General features: G+C 42.7%; 1 protein-coding gene across 6 annotated transcripts in view; it reads left to right on the top strand.

Annotated features, from left to right (window-relative positions):
- Positions 1 to 6,951: 6,951 nt before the first annotated feature.
- MPP7 (membrane palmitoylated protein 7) overlaps positions 6,952 to 15,983 on the top strand; it is a 299,054-nt gene continuing 290,022 nt past the window's right edge. For all 6 annotated transcript variants that reach the window (XM_032395850.1, XM_032395853.1, XM_032395851.1 and 3 more), the window contains exon 1: positions 6,952 to 7,150. The gene's annotated coding sequence lies outside the window, so the exon portion shown is untranslated. The remainder of the gene's footprint in view (positions 7,151 to 15,983) is intronic.

The following is a 15,983-nucleotide window of genomic DNA, read 5'->3' as shown; positions in this document are numbered from 1 at the left end:
CAGATGTATTACAGGGCCCATCAGGGTTGAACAATTGGAGGATAGATCACAAACAGGCTGAGGCTCCTGAGGTTAGCACACCAGCAGGTCTCATTATCAGCCTAATGATAAAGCTATTATAAGAGTTTGATCATTCCAGGGGGCCTTGATTGTTTTCCTCTAACACATACGGAATTATGCTATGCTGAGGCTCACATCCAGGTTTGTATAAAGGCTTTCATGGAATCATTGGTGATCAGCATGCAGACACCCCACATATCCTGCTGTCACTCCTCACCCCCTACTCCTCAGAGTTATTAAATGGCTTGCAGTTTATACACAGAAGACCTTGAGGAAGCAGCCAACTGCTGATTGCATCAGAAACCAATCTTGATGCATTGCCAAAGAAATATGAATAGAATAGAGCACAGTCACTGCTATTGGTTTAGATGAATGTTTCTTGCTTTGGTATAATTGGTGGGTCAAAACTCCTGTTTTAAAATGAATTCTGAATTTATTAGTGCAGGAAGTGTTCGCTGGGCACTTACTATGGGCCAGACCTGGGGATGCCACTGGGGGTACCATAGGGGATGAGTCAGACAAAGCCCCTCTCATCACGGGGACGGTTTCTTCCCTTTCATTTATAAGCAACATTAAGCTGGTATTTTTAGCTAAGAGAAAAAATATTCCCCCAAACTTATGGACTTAGAATTTTGATCAAGGGCCCATCAGATTAGTGAGGGCTAAAGCAGAGTTTCTTAACCTCCTCCCATAAACATAGCCAAAGGTACTCTACTCTTGTTAACAGGATCACTGCTGTAATGAATTAGTCAATTATGTACGTGTGGGAGAGAACAGCACAAAGGACTGCATTAGTTTCTTAGGGCTTGTGTAATTTGAAAAAGCTCTTCAGGTACTTTTAATATCCTTTAATAGTTTCTCTTTCTGCTAGAGTCTATAGATGTTATTGTTCCCATATATGCACATATTTATGGTTTTTTAAAAAAGATTTATTTATTTATTTGAGAGAGAGAGAGAGAGAAAACTTGTGCATGAGTGGGGGGAGGGGGGAGAGAGAGAAATCCTCAAGCAGACTCCCTGCTGAGCTCAGAGCCTGACATGGGGCTTGATTCCAGGACCCTGCGATCATGATCTGAGCCAAAATCAAGAATCAGAAGCTTCATGGACTGAGCCACCCAGGCGCCTCTGCATATGGTTTTTTGAGTATTCCACAGTTGTAGCTGCAGGATTCTGGATGACTCTGGTGATGGTTCACTGGTGGCAATGAGATTGTATGACCTGGTGCAGAGTAAAAGGAGATGCAGAGATGAAGACAGAACCTGGAAAGTGAGATGAGAGCTGGTAACTTGATCTGGGAAGACTTGATCATTAATGATAGAGTCCAGCAGTCACACACCACCAGAGACAAAGCTGAAGTCTAACTTAGGCTGATGAACTTGTAGGAAGGGAGAGTGCTCCAAGGGACCCACAGAGGGCCTCACCAAACAAAGCAGACAAGGTTATTGTAGGATGTGCAGGAAGGGTGGGGGTTAGGTAAGATTGAAGTGAAAGAGTGATATGATGGTCTCAAAGCAGAGCAAGGTTGTGAGTAATATTTTATAAACATTTAGTAATATTTTTACTAACATCAGGTCTGGGCTGAAAGGCAAACTTGGAGTCCTATTTCCTTGGATTAAGGTGGCGTGCTGTGTCTCCAAATCCTTTACTTGAAGGTATGCACCTCAGCTGGAAATCAAGGCTGCTTCTTTGTGTCAAAGTGACCCACAGGCTCCCATCATCCAGGCAAGTGGCGGTGGGGTGGGGGGAGGTTGGGGGGGAGGAGTCCATTCTCATTGATACTCAACTAAGTTTCCAACAGTCTATGATTTTAGAGAACAAGTGTTCTTAGCCCTATGTCCTTGGTGTTAATGAACAAAAGCAGTTTTTGCAGGTTCACATGAGTATGACAAGATGTAAAAGTAAGGTTTTTACTGAGGCCCCAAGAGACAGCGGATGTAAAATTCTCAAGTTGCCAGAGCAGGAAGCAAATCTCAAAGGAAATATCTTAGCTCCTTGTTGACTCTTAAAAATCTCTCACTCAAAATAAGATCATAAAAGGGCAGCGGAAGTGGAGTTTAGGAAGTCTCTATGAGGAACTTTTCTTCAAAGAAAGCAAGGCTGAGTTCTACCTAACCTCTGGTCCAGGGTTTTCCTCCTTAATCTCCCTGGGGAGGGGCATCAGGTGGCCACGAGGGCAACCTGATTTGTGTTCTCTCGGTTCTGAGAGTACCTGACTTCGGCCTGAGATATCCAAAATTGAGAGGCTGAAGGTATTGGCTTGTGGCAGCAGGTTCAGAGAGAGAGAGAGAGAGAGAGAGAGAGAACAGGGAAGGAGGAGAGAGAATACTCAAGACACGTGTGCTCTGAGAGTCAGGTGCGTTTGAGTCTCGATGGGAGCGAAGTATGTACGAACGTTTCTTGAGGACCCTGAAGAGAGCCATTTGTGAGAGAGAGCTGTGCAGCTGATGTGGAAATCCTGGCCAAGAGCAACACCTGGAGAGGTGATCTACAGGTGAATTTGTAGAAAGTAGCCTAAGGGAGGAAGTAGCAGGCAGAGCAAACTGCATTGACCAGGACAGGAGAGACAGAGTGGGATGTTTCATGTTCAGGTCTCTAAGATTGTTAGAAAGCACCCAAGAGGGGCACCTGGGTGGCTCAGTTGGTTAAGCATCTGCCTTTGGCTCAGGTCATGATCTCAGGGTCCTGGGATCCAGCCCCACTTCCGGCTTCCTGCTCAGTGGGGAGTCTGCTTCTCCCTCTCCGTCTGCCTCTCCCCCTGCTCATGCTCTCTCTCCGTATAGTTCTGTCTCAAATAAATATATAAAATCCTTAAAAAAATTGTTAAAAAAAAGAAAGAAAGAAAGAAAGCACCCAAGAGAGCAAGTGCTCAGTTTAGTCATTGGCCAGGCCCAGAGCAAAGTCTCCCTGCAGTAGGATCACTTGAGCATGAATTTGGTATCCTCCAACTTCTCTTTTCTCCCTATGTTATGAATTTGTAAGGGAGGACCCAGCCTGCCTGTGAGGGATCCTAGCTGGGAGAGTACAGGGAAGGCCTATCCCTGAATGAAGCTTGAAGTGGTGAGCAAAGTGGATTGGCATTCACAGTACAGTTTCTGAATTCAAACCGTATTTTATGGCTTTACTGATCAAAGGATTTTTATTACCTAAAAGTCATCAGAGAAGTTATAGGACCGCCCACATATTCATCTGAATAGGTATGGGAGGGACAGTGGCAGGTGGGGGTTCCCCTTCTGCTGGCATCCTGCTTGCTCTACGTGCTGGTCTCAGCTGAGCCGAGAGCCGTGCTCATGGAGAGTCGCCAACTTGGCCAGTGCTTTTGTTCTTCAAAGAAATCCATGTCAAGAGGTATACGTCACACAGGGAAATTGGGAATTAGTAGAAGACTTAAATGGGAATGACAGCTTGAAACTGGAAGACACAGGGGACTTGGTGTCTGGAAGCCAGCCGAAATAAAGAGATGTCAAGAAAGCTGGCAGTCACCATTGAAGACTTTGGCCTTGGCCTCTGGGCCTCCATCTTTGTGTGAAAGGCCAGGCAAAGACTGTCACTGAACAGAAAATGGGGCCCCACTGACTGACTACAGAAAACGTGGTGGGGCAGGATGCATGCCTCTCTGGCAATCTGTCCAGTGCCTATTCTCTGGGAAATCTCTGTGCGTGAACAGAGGTGAGCCCCGGCAGCCATGTTGGCGGCCTCCACCCTCCCCACTCCCGCCACCTCCCTCACCACAGAGGGTGGGATTGAGCGGGGAGAGGCCAGGCGAGGCCACTCATATTCTCTCTCCATAGAATTTGGGATTGGGTCAAGGTTGTTGATTTAGTCAGGGCTCGGGGAGCATTGGGGTAGCTTTACTTTGACTCCTGGACTTAGGAGCCGGGAAAGCTGTTTTCCAGAGAACAGGAGAGTACAGAGAAGCGGGTTTGAAGATAGAAGAAACTGCAGCCAAGTTCCTCTTGTCTCTCAGGCCCTGGCTCCTGGCCTTCCTGGGGACTGACTTCTTTTTGCCCTTGGAATCTCGAAGTTACCTCTCTGTCTTTAGAACTGATTTTTGAACTCTATTATTAGGGCACAGAGATTACTTTTCAGTGGCTTTGAAGCATTGTGCCATGTATTTCGGTAGTTACATTTGTTATTTACTTTGTAATTTACTTAGTTGCTGCATCTTGTAATTCACCTGCCACTTCCAGCCGGATGCACCGAGATACTTTGCTGTTCCCAGCATTTCCTCTGATTGGCCCTCCACAGTGGGGGCTCGCTCTCTTTTCTTATAGGCATGTGCTAATGGCGTGAGTTCAACCTGTAAGGAGAAAGCCATGCCCAGAAGCAGGGGGAGAAGCCAGAACTAGTAGGGCAGATCTCTAACTTCAAGGGCTTCAGCTCTGTCCTAATTCTGGCCAAATAGGATTAATACTGTTAACTCATTACAGTCCTAAAAGGAATGTCATAGTTCAAGGTGGGCTGTGCACTCTATTTAATGACTTTTGTTTAAGAAACGAAGGCAAGGATGATGTGAAACAATAATCAGTCTGTTTCTTCTCCTACTTTGCTTAGCTCGTATACTCTCAGAATGCGGTTTCGCACTGGATTTTTGTTTCCACATTCTGAGCTCATCCATGGTAGGCAAGCTTATGATGTGGGGAAAGTTGATTTTTTAATGCAATGGTTTCTAAGGCTTTGCATTAGATTTCCTTCTTCCCGACTGGGGTCCCAGGTTCCTCCGTTGTTGCTCCCTGGATCTAGAACCCTGTAGCCTTTCACTGGGGTGACTCCGGCTGAATCCGTGATTCCTCATTTCCTTCAGGATGATTTCCTTGGCCCCTTCTGGACTGTGTTCCCCTAGCACCTTGATTTCCCCATCATTTGTGCAGTAACATTTTATAGATCCACTTGGGTCCGTATCATTCTCATTATTAGACCCTGACATCTAGCTGATCCCTGGAAAATAGTTGGTTCTTCCTAGATCTATGCCTGATACACTGGCTTGGTGAATTAAGGCCCACTTCTTTGGACTCTGAAAAAGGTCTTCTCTTTGTTCCTACAACATCACTTTTCTTCCTCCTTCAGGACCTTGGCTCTTGCTGTTTGCTAGGAATGCCACTGCCCTCGAGTTTTGCATAGCTGGCATTTTCTGATTTAAGTGGCAACCCAGAGTGGTTCTCTCTCCCTTCCCAAATTCAAGTAGTACTTCTATCCCTCGGCTCACTCTTTTTTCTTCTCTGTCTTTATTCCTTTCTGTAAATGTATTCGTTTACTGGTTCATTATCCTTCTTTTACGGATAAATAGCTTCTGGTCTGCCTTGTTCAAGACAATACTTAGTAGAGTGCCTAGTTCATTGAAGGAACTAGAATTTGATGATTAATGTTATTGCACGTTTGTTGAGTAAATGAATACAAGAATAATTTTTGATATAAATGATTCAATCCCAAAGAAAGAATGTTAGTGGTGGAATTTCAGGCATGATTGTGAAAAAAAAACTTTTGGAGTGTTTTCTTTCCAATTTGTTCATAGTAGACAGTGCTAAGTTTTTATTTTTTTTCTCACATATTTAAACATATTTAGATCTCAACACTAAGTTACCTGCTTAGAATACGTTGGGACACATATTTTTAGACTATCACTTAAGATTCCATTTATTACAAGGGTTCTATAAAAAATGTGTTAGGTAATGAGGTTAATGTCCTTCAAAGAGTTTTACCTTTTTCTCAGGAAAAAACAGGATTTGCTCTATTCTTTGTATTGAGTTTCTTGTCCTTCTTTTCAAATTCATGTTCACCTTAATATTCCTTTCCTTCCTTAGGTTTGATTTTTGTCCATTTACATTTTTTCACTACTATTTAATTTAGGGGGTTGTTAGGGGAAGTGCTTTATTTCGAACAGTCTATTTCAGAACCTCATGGGAATGGCAGGAAGAACAAACAGAATAGTAAGGCAGCCAGAGTTAAGGGAGTGTGGTCCCCAGGTGAGTTATGCTTCACTCCCTTCTAAACTGCCTAGGATAATATGGGGCTTGCCTACTATGGTCTGAGAGCTCAGATTACTTAACTATAAGTCATTGATCCTTGTCTCCCCTCTCCTCCCTCAGCTTTCAATTTTCAAAGTCTAAGTCACAGCTTGAAATTTTGTCACATTCCTTTCTTATAATTCCCTGCATTAGTTGAATTTTCCGATTTGTATCTTCTGAACTTCTCTCCGTATACTACCCTTTTTGGTTTTTGTTTATACTTTATTTTGTCCTTTGGATTCTAAATTCTTCCTGTCAGGGAGTTTTCCTATAAATCTGTTCACAGCGTGGTGCATTCTAAGTATGTCCCATATGGAACACAAGTAAAACGAAAAAAAAAAAAAATTACGCATAATTTTGCCAAGAGTGAAAACATTTTATGCCTTTTCTTTGCACAGGACAATTTCCTTCTGAATCTTATGCAGCATTTAAAAAATACCCAGGAGACCGCTCTAAAGCCAAGCGATGTTAAAGATTAGCTGTTATTCATCAAGTTCATACGGGAATGAAAGAATCGCTCGCATCTGGCAAAGAAACCCGGGTATCCGTGGTTTTGCGCTTCAGAGAGGCTACAGGTCCATAAATCAGCCCATTCTGCAGCCACCTGGGAACAGAGCGGGTGGGGCGGAGCTTCCGTTGATTGAGGGGCGAAGGAGAGGAGCTAGAGAGTTCTCACCAATCAGAGTTCTGCTTTGTTTTCTCTTACCGGCCAATGAGGGAGCTCTGCTGGCGAGGCTGTCTTCAAGTCCGAGCCACCCACCTCCATCGCAGCCTATCAGCAGACCGCTTTTACGAAGCGTCCGCGGAGCTCCCGCCCCGCGGGCGGAGCGGCCCTGCCCCTTCCCGCCCCTCCGGCCGTGGCCCCACCCCGCCGAGGGAGGGGGCCAAGTCGGTTACTCACTGGGCTGGAGGTGGGGGCCGGGCTCCCGCTGGGCTCGTGCGTTCTGCGCCCGCCGAGGCGGTGCCGAGCCCGTTGACTCCTGATTGTCCTTTGCGGCGGCTGCGGTCGGTGCCTCTTTGCCTCCCGACCCGGGGCTGCAGGGGTCGGAGCGATCGCGCCTCCCGCGGGCCACGGCTGCCCAGAGCAGGTAATGGGGCGCCGTGGCTGCAGCCCCTGTCGGAGCACCGGTGCGGTGCGGGCGGTGGGGTCTGCCCCTTGCTGCTCCCGCGGGCGGCAACCTGGCCGAGCCGGGCCGCGTCACCCGAGCCTCCCGCCCGCCTCAAGGCGCCTCCGCCCGGGAGCCCGCGGCGGCGGCGGCGACACCTTGCGGGGAGGTGGGGGCGGGGCCGGGCGGGGGACCGGGAGGGGGAGGGGCGGGGTCAGCTGCCGGCGGGACCCCTTGGGGACTCCGAGTGAGGCGGCTGGGCCCAACGGAGGGCTCGAGAACGTGCAGGTGGAAGAAAACTGCGGAGTTGAGTCAGAGTCAGGCTCACGAGGGAAAGGGACCTACTGATAAGTAGCGATAAGCTGAGTGGCTTTTTTTTTTTTTTTTAAGCCAGAAAGGTGTCTTGGGTATTGTTAATTACATATTTTCTGGAGGCAGGCGTATTGCAGTGCCATTTACACATTAACACTGTTTACTTGTTATTTATTATTTTTTAAATTAAGAGCAGTCTTTAACGTGAACTTGTTTGGGGACTTTTCCTTAAGTGACAAGTAGACCCAGCAGTGTGACTCACCTTTGTCTGGGCTGAAGTGGGGAAGGTGCAATAGGAGTGTGGGGGAGGAATGTTGATGAGGAATGCCTGCGCAGATTTGAAAGGATTGTGGGGGTGGAACCTTGTTTCTGTCACTGTGTCATGGGTGGGAGTAGAATTGTGATTCTTTTTTCTTCTTCTAATTTTTTTAAACATTAGCATTAAAATAAAAAAAAAGCTTCTCTAAAAACAATTTCAGGGTTTTAGGTTTTAGGAATGCACCTGCTTGGTACTCATGCGGTAATACTTTGCAGACAAGCCAGGCAATTTATTAACAAATTTGCACCTTGAATTGTTATTACCTTTTCTTTGACTTGCTTAATAACCTTTGTTTTCATTCACTATTTGTTCACAAGTGAAATGGTTGAAGGTCACCGGGTTTGGGCAGTAATGGCACCGTGAGAACTCTTGGAGCAGTGTTCTCCGCTTCTAGGTGCACTCCAGTTCTCACCAGTACGGGTTTTCCCTGCTATCTGAAAACACAGCGTTCCTGTGAAATCTTTTCTAAACCGAAGCGCTGCAAAGCAAAAAAAACACTTACTATTAATGTATATGGGAAATTTTTTTAGTGTTACCCCCCAAAAACCTCTTAGGCTTTCTGATACCTTAGGATACATTTTGCTAATGTCAAATAAGTCAAGATACAGCACAGATGCTCAGACAGAGGTCAGAGCTGCTGGGGGCTTGATGCTGAGATGCTGAGTGGAGTTCCCAGGGAAGGAGCTTGGTTCTGCCACTCTGGCTGTTCCCGAGTGTGTGCTGTCTCTATACCAGCTGATGCAAAACAAACACCTCTGTGGGTTTCTTTCAGTTAGTGCAAAGAGATAGTAAGATCTGTCGTAAAAGCAAAGTAGTGTAACATGAGCTTGTGAAAAACGGGGGATACCTGTATTTCCATTTAGGTCTTTTAATTGAGACTCTCACAGACTGTCAATTTTTTAATCCTTCTATTGGGAGGTAGGTAGTGTATATCATGCCTATTTTACAAGTACATAAAGTGGAAAAGCCTTAGAGATGAGGAGAATTCTGCCCCAGGTCACCTGACTCCTACTTTATTTTGTACCCATAGTGGATTTAATCCAGGATCTACTAAGGTTCCCACCATCAAGTAGGCTTCTGTATACCGATTTGATCATGTGGTACAAGAATCACAGATGGAGATGTTTTTTTCCAAGTAAAGAAATAGTGTCTCTTAGGTTTTTTTTTTTTCCCCCTCCTCGAGGTTGTTGAGATAGTTTGAATCACACCAGAAAGGTAATTTTTCACACAGGCAAAACAAAACAAATTCCTGGTGGTGCTATGTGAAAATCTCTATTTTAAATTTTGGGGAGATTTTCCAAATTAGAGAACCCTATCTTATCTATGTTTGCATCTGTAGCTTAGCGGTGGACTTCAGTACTGTTTTCTGAGTTGAATTGAAATGATTAATATGCATAAGGCAAATAAAAATGAAGCATGATGCGTTCTGGTCATGACTTGGGGCTTGGGAAAGGTTAATTATAAATTTAGTAGAAAAGTTGAAAATGTAAAAATCATTTATTTCTCAGAATAGTGCAAACAAAGGAGTTTGGGGGTTAATGAAGACCAGGCTTAGACGGCTAGTTGGCAGGAACCTCTCGAATGGTGTCAAGGCTTGGGGAATTCTGGAGAATTGCTAGGTTATGTTAAACTAATTAGTCATCAGGAATATGGAAATGTCTTATGAATTACTGAATGGAACTGTTCTAATCATGAAGTTGTCCCTTTTCATGCGTCTGTGTGCCATTTTGACATAACTTATTCTTGTAAGATATAAGGCATAGCTTATATAAGCCCTATCTCTGATTCGATTTGTTTTTGCATTAATGTCTTAATTTTTACTCTCCCGTCAAAATTTCTAGCACCCAAGGATTTCCATTAAGAAACCTTTATCAATTTGTTAGTTTGTACAGGAAATGAGTCCTCTCTTATGAACACAGCCCTCTTGCAGTGTGGGAAACTGGAAAGAGATTTAGGCTGTTTGTATAGTATTGTATTCTTACCTAGAGTTTCTGTCCTTTAAAAAAGAATGTTAATTACGATGTTACACAACTTCCACTAGGTGGTGCACTGGGTGCTACTCAATGCGGAGTTCAATCAGATGTTTTTTCCTTATTATAAGCATTTCACTGACAAAGATACAAATGTACTGTAACTGTTTCTGTTGTAATTATAGTTCAGACAGAATTGCAATGAGTGATTTGTCAGTTTCATTAAGTGAGGTTATTTGGAAGGAAACGACAGCTTAATTTAAAGTGAAGGACACTTAGCAATTTTAGGAATAACTTCTAAAAAGCTCTCTGATTCTCCCTGTGATCAGGAACCCACACCAGAGTGTGGATTTTTGGTCCTTGTTTATGTACACTTGAACTTTCTTTTAATGGCTGTGTTTTGTTTAAATCTTATGTGAACTCTTAGCTATTTGACTAGTTTCATGTTTTGCTTTCGTTGATTACGGATTCCTTAAAACAAGTGGTAGAATAAAGTAGGTACATATAACAAGATTACTCAAATCTTGAATATGAGTGAATACTTAAGTTATAAAAACAATTTTTTTTTTCCAGGCGTGTAACAGTTTTTCTTTCTTGAATGCTCACATAATCTATTTAGGGGAACATTATTATTTTCAGCTTACTTATAAAGGAGAGGGGATCATCCTCCCTCTGACTGTAGGAGCTTACAGGCTTGTTTGTTACTGATTAATTGCTGTTATTGTTACAGAACGGGGATGAGAAGATAGCTGTTGCTTTGGTAAGAAGTACCTGTTTTAGGTATAGAAATGGCAATGTTAGTGGAGAATAAGGACTAGTTGGGACGATTGCATTTTTGGAGATGTTTTACAGAAAGCTTTGGGCTTTTAAAAAGCAGGATAAGAATTTGAATGGGAAGGTCTGAAGGTGGTTGGTGTGTGTGTGTTTCAGTTCCAGTGAACTCTGTGTAGGGAGGAGGGCTTTGGTAATCTGTTTCTTGGAACTACCTGTGGTTCTAGGGCGGGGAAATTAATGGTGTTTTGGGAGAGGGAAAATAAATAGGTGCCATTCCTTCCAGGAGGGTAGCTCCTGCCAGTGCCGCCAGTCTTGGGTGAGCTGGGGTGTGGAAATGTGGATGGTTGTAAGTAGTCAGGCAGATTAAAAACTGCCTGAGTGTGGGCTTCTTAGAGCTCTTTGCACCTTTGACGACTTGAATCAAGTCAATATGCATTTTAAGTCAGGTTTCTAGCTATCCCACCATACAGACTTGGGCAAGTTAACTCTTCAGTCTTCAAATTTATGTTTTTAATTTTTAAAATAAGTAGAATCCTGAACTTTATGAAATTAATTTGAGTATGCAGATGAATAGCTTAAAGGAGTTATTTGGCATAGAGTAGGTTCTCAAATTATGGTAGGTGCTTGAATCTCTACATACTTCTGATACTGTCTTCCACTACCTTAAAAAAAGGTGTTAATAGAAATAGACAAATTTAAGTACACGTGGAGGTGTATTCCTCAAACTGAGGACTTGATTTGGGGTAGAAAACAAGGCTCCTGGTCTAGATATTGCTTTGAATAGAGAAAAGTCAGGTAGGATGCTGTAAAGGGGTCTAGGTAAGGGGTTGGGGTGAAGTGAGCAGTTTTTGCACTCCTGTGTTTATGCACTAGCGTATCTGATTAGCTTGTTAAAAACGTGTTTGGAAGATGGTGCCTCTATATGTTTATTTAAAGCAATTTGAGGGGTGCCTGGGTGGCTCACTCGTTAAGCGTCTGCCTTCAGCTCAGGTCATGATCCCAGGGTGCTGGGATCAAGTCCCGCATCGGGTTCCCTGCTAGTGTGGAGCCTGCTTCTCCCTCTGCCTCTGCTGCCCCCCCCCCCCCGCTTGTTCTCTCTCTCTCTCTCTCTCTCTTGCAAAAGTAAATAAAATCTTAAAAAAAAAAAGCAATTTGAGTCTTGAGAAACAAATATTTCTGAAGGTTATAACCTTTTCTTTTGGCAATTGGAAGTTTGTTGATGGGGTGTTGTAAAAATCTAGAGTTGAGCCAGAGGTAAAAAGGCTTATGGAGCTATGGACCAAGATTTGTCAAGCTTCTGCTGCTGATATTCAAAACGTTTTTGTTTTCTTCCTAATATGGCTTCTGATTCAACTTCTGAGGATTCTGTTTGGACCTCTGTGCTCTTTTTCATGTTTGGAATTTAAAATCCATTTCCTAGTAAGGCCCCTCAGAGTAGACTTTTTTTTTTAGATGGTTGAATCAGGGTACAGATTGGACATTTTGTCAGGTTGGGGGAGGAGTTGCTGGGTCTTGAAAAATGAATGAACATAATTTTGATTTATTTAGAGTCATTTTAAATAGGTTTGAAAGTTTACGTTGTGAAATTTCCAAAACGGTGATCATTTCCCCTTTAATGTACATACACTGAGTGTGAAAACCAGTGGTTCTGGAACCTTCCGTGCCCCTAGCTCACCAGGAGGGCTTGTTAAAACATAGGTAGCTGGCTCCACTCATAGAGTTTCTGATTCAGTGGGTCTGGGGTGGGCCCTGAGAACGTGCCTTTCTATTAAGTCACAGCGGTGATGCTGCTGGCCCAGGGACCATACTCTGAAAACCAGGGAGAAGATACCAGGGGGAATGTAAGCACAGTGGTTAAGAGAACAGGCTTTGAAGTTTGAAAGATCTGGATTTGAATCCCTGCTCTGTCACCGACTTCAGGCACATTTCTTACCTCTGTTCTCTAAATTAGAAATACAGTATCATGTTGTGGCAAGTATTTAAATGAACTCAAGTGTGTAAAAGCTCATAGAACAGCACCTGCTAGGTGGCGAACATGCAATAAATGTTGGCTTTTAATCCTAAAAAAATCAATTAGAGTATGAAATAAATAGAATCCTGAATCTTAAAGTTGAGGTATGCTCCTTAAGGACAGAAACTTTTAATTTTTAAAAAAGTTTTAAGATTTTATTTGAGAGAGTAAGAGAGTGAGAGCACAAGCAGGGGGAGCAGCAGAGGGAGAGGGAGAAGCAGGCTCCCTGCTGAGCAGGGACCCCCAACTTGGGGCTCGATCCCAGGACCCTGGGATCATGATCTGAGCCGAAGGCAGACGCTTAACAGACTGAGCCAGCCAGGCGCCCCCAGAAACTTTTATATTTATCCTCATTTCCTAGCACAGTGCTGTGGAAAAGGCATAAAAGTACTCAATTTGTATTTAACAAATGAAGGAAAAGTTTGTGGATCTAGTGATTTTCCAGAAACATTTTTAAGAGACCTGGAATGTTCACATTGGTGGTGTCTTCTTTTGTTTTTTTCTTCCTGAAAAGCTTTCTTTGGTCAAAAGATGTTGGTTTTAGGATAATCATTGTAGTCCACACTTTATAGAACAGGAATTTGAAAGGTTGTTCCTGGGAGTTCAATTTCAGGAAGTGCCTGGGAGTCATCTTTAGAAAATAGACTCACCTGTTGTTTGGTGACTTTGTTCGAAGACCCTGAATGCAGTTCTCGGAGATTCTTCCCCCGTTGGCCACCATGCCCGGTTAATTTTCTTTCTGCGTGTCTCCGAGAGCCCACCTCTTGTTTGGCCCCCCATTCCTGTTACTTCCTGTCACCATCGTCACCCTCTTAATGTTACTTGTTCACTTTTTATTGTTTCCTTCACTAGAATGCATACTCTGTGAGGGCAAGGCCCAAGCACAACACCTGGTGGGCAGGGATTTCGCACATGCTGGTTGCATGAAGGACCATGTGTGGCAGGGACTCCCTCCCCGTGTCGGGTGCATAGGCTTGAGTTCATGCTCCCTTTTGGCCCGCCCTTATGATGCGGTGGTCCATGTAAGCCTCAGTTTATTTCACCGATCTTCCTCCTTCATCTCCCATTCCACTTTTGGTTCTCCGCCACCCCCATTGGACCCTCTCTCGGGCTTGTACATAACTTCATTAAGTTCTGCCAGATTATTATCCGGAATGGCTGTGATGGTTTACACTGTTGCCAGCTGTCGGTCCCGACATTCTTGCCAGCACTTGATATTTTCTGACCTTATAATTTTTTCCAATCTGATGCAACAGATGGAGCGAACTGGGCACAACGTGATCTATTACTGTTCTGATTTGCAATTCTCTGATTACTAATGCAGGCGAGTATCCTGTCATATGCTTATCAGCTGTGTGGGGTCCCCTTTTGTGAATTGCCATTTATTTATTCTTTGCCTCTTGTTCTATTAGATTTTTGTATCCCCCTTCCTGCTTTTCTGCCCTAATTAACAGGAATTTTTTGTATATTCTGGGTGATAATCTGTTGGATTTTATATGGTGCAAATATCTTCTTAGGTTTTTTGTTTTGTTTTTTTTACCCGTTTATCGGGTTTCTTCTTTGAAATCTTTTATTGTACAGAATCTTTAATTTTGTTATAGTTAGATCCATTTTTTTTACCGTCTAGGTTTTAGAACATATTTCTCCATTCTTAGTTAACAAAGGTATGTTTTTACAACCTGTCTCTTTCTGTTCTAGTTCCACACTGGTTTTGTTTTTGTTTTCATTTTTATTGCTACAACCTGTTTATAGTGATTGGCATGTAGAAGTATGAGACCCACCTGTATTCTTTTCAGATGTTTAAGCTGGTGGTTTTCATCCCTGGCTTTACATTAGAATTAACGAGGTGGCTTTTAGAAACCTGTGCCCCAGTTTATCCTGTATCAACTGAATCATAATCTAGAGGGAGTGGAGACCCAGCAGTTGTATTTTTTTAAAACCTCCTCTGGTGATATATAACCATGGTTAAACCATATGTTAAAAAACAAAATTCAACTGAATCAATTTTAAAAATCTTACTGACTTTATTTGACAATTCATGAATTGGGCAGTCATCCATCCAGCAAATAGAAAGGAGGTCTGAGAAGGAACTATATAGAATGAAAGACTTTTGCATGTAGAAGGGAGTGGGATCAGGAAGCTATAAGAGCAAAAAGTGGACTGGTTGTGTCACTTTCCTTTAGATGACAGGAGTCTGCAAGGCAGGTTACCTCATTCGTGCAGATCAGGTAAGTTCCTAATGAACTAGTTTATGATTCCATTTCTGGGAGAGCTGAAACTAATTGTCTCTGATGATGTGGGGCTTAGCATAAGTGACTCTATATTGGGCTTGTTGTCTTTTTTTTTTTTTTTTTTTTTTAAGATTTTATTTGACAGAGAGTGCATGAGCACGCGCACAAGCAGGGGAAGTGGGAGAAGCAGGCTCCCCGCTGAGCAGGAGCTCCATCCCAGGACCCTGGGATCATGACCTGAGCTGAAGGCAGATGCTTAACCAACTGAGCCACCCAGGCACCCCTGTTTTCTTATTTTTAACACCTGTATCAAAGATAGTTGTTTTTTCGATAGAGTTTAAAATTTTTTCTTCATTATTGTCTTATGTCTTCTCTGTTAGATTAATTCCTATGTACTCGGTTTTTGTTTCTATTGTGAGTGACGTTTTTTTCCTTTCCCCCTTTTTTTTCTCTATTGGTATGTATGTCTATATTGATATAAAACTATCAGCTTATCTGTCTATACTTAATATATTTTGGGGGCAATCTTGCTAAATTCTTATGTAGTTTAGTGGCTAGTTTTTCTTTTCCATGTTCTCTGAAGTTTATTCTTTAAATAATGGCCAATTGTCTTTTTCCTTCCAATTCTTATTACCTTATCTTTTGTATTTCCTTGCTTTACTGCATTTGTCTAGAATTGTAGTGATACATTGAGAGTAACAGAGATGGTGGTCCCTAGATCTTGTAGGGAATTCATCTTTAGTTTCACCCTTAATTGGAAGATTTATTTATTTTTATTTTTCATTTTACTTTTTTGGGGGAGGGTTATATGCTCTATTTTTTATTTTAAAGTTTTTTATTTAAAACTTTATTATTTTTTTAATCTTTATACCCAACATTGGGCTTGAACTCATGACCCTGAGATCAAGAGTTGCATGCTCTTCTGACTGAGCCAGCCAGGTGCCCCTGGTCTATTTTTTTTTTTAATTGTTTGACTTCATTTGTTTTAAAAACTTGAGAAATAAGCACAGTATTCTCTTTCTGATTTTGGTAAGGTAACTGTCATGGATGGTATGTAGAGCTCTAAACTCTGAATAGTTATAGTTGTGTATAGTGACGTTTTTATTTTTATTTGGTATGTGTATATATATGTATATTTTATATTGAGGTTTTTAAATTACATATTTGGATTATTTTTATCAGGCTTTTCCAAAGTAAG

This window comes from Phoca vitulina, unplaced genomic scaffold (genome assembly GCF_004348235.1).
Source record: "Phoca vitulina isolate PV1807 unplaced genomic scaffold, GSC_HSeal_1.0 scaffold88, whole genome shotgun sequence".
Taxonomy (NCBI): domain Eukaryota; kingdom Metazoa; phylum Chordata; class Mammalia; order Carnivora; family Phocidae; genus Phoca; species Phoca vitulina.
Note: the sequence above shows the minus strand (reverse complement) of the source record. Positions and strands in the feature narration are given on the sequence as shown.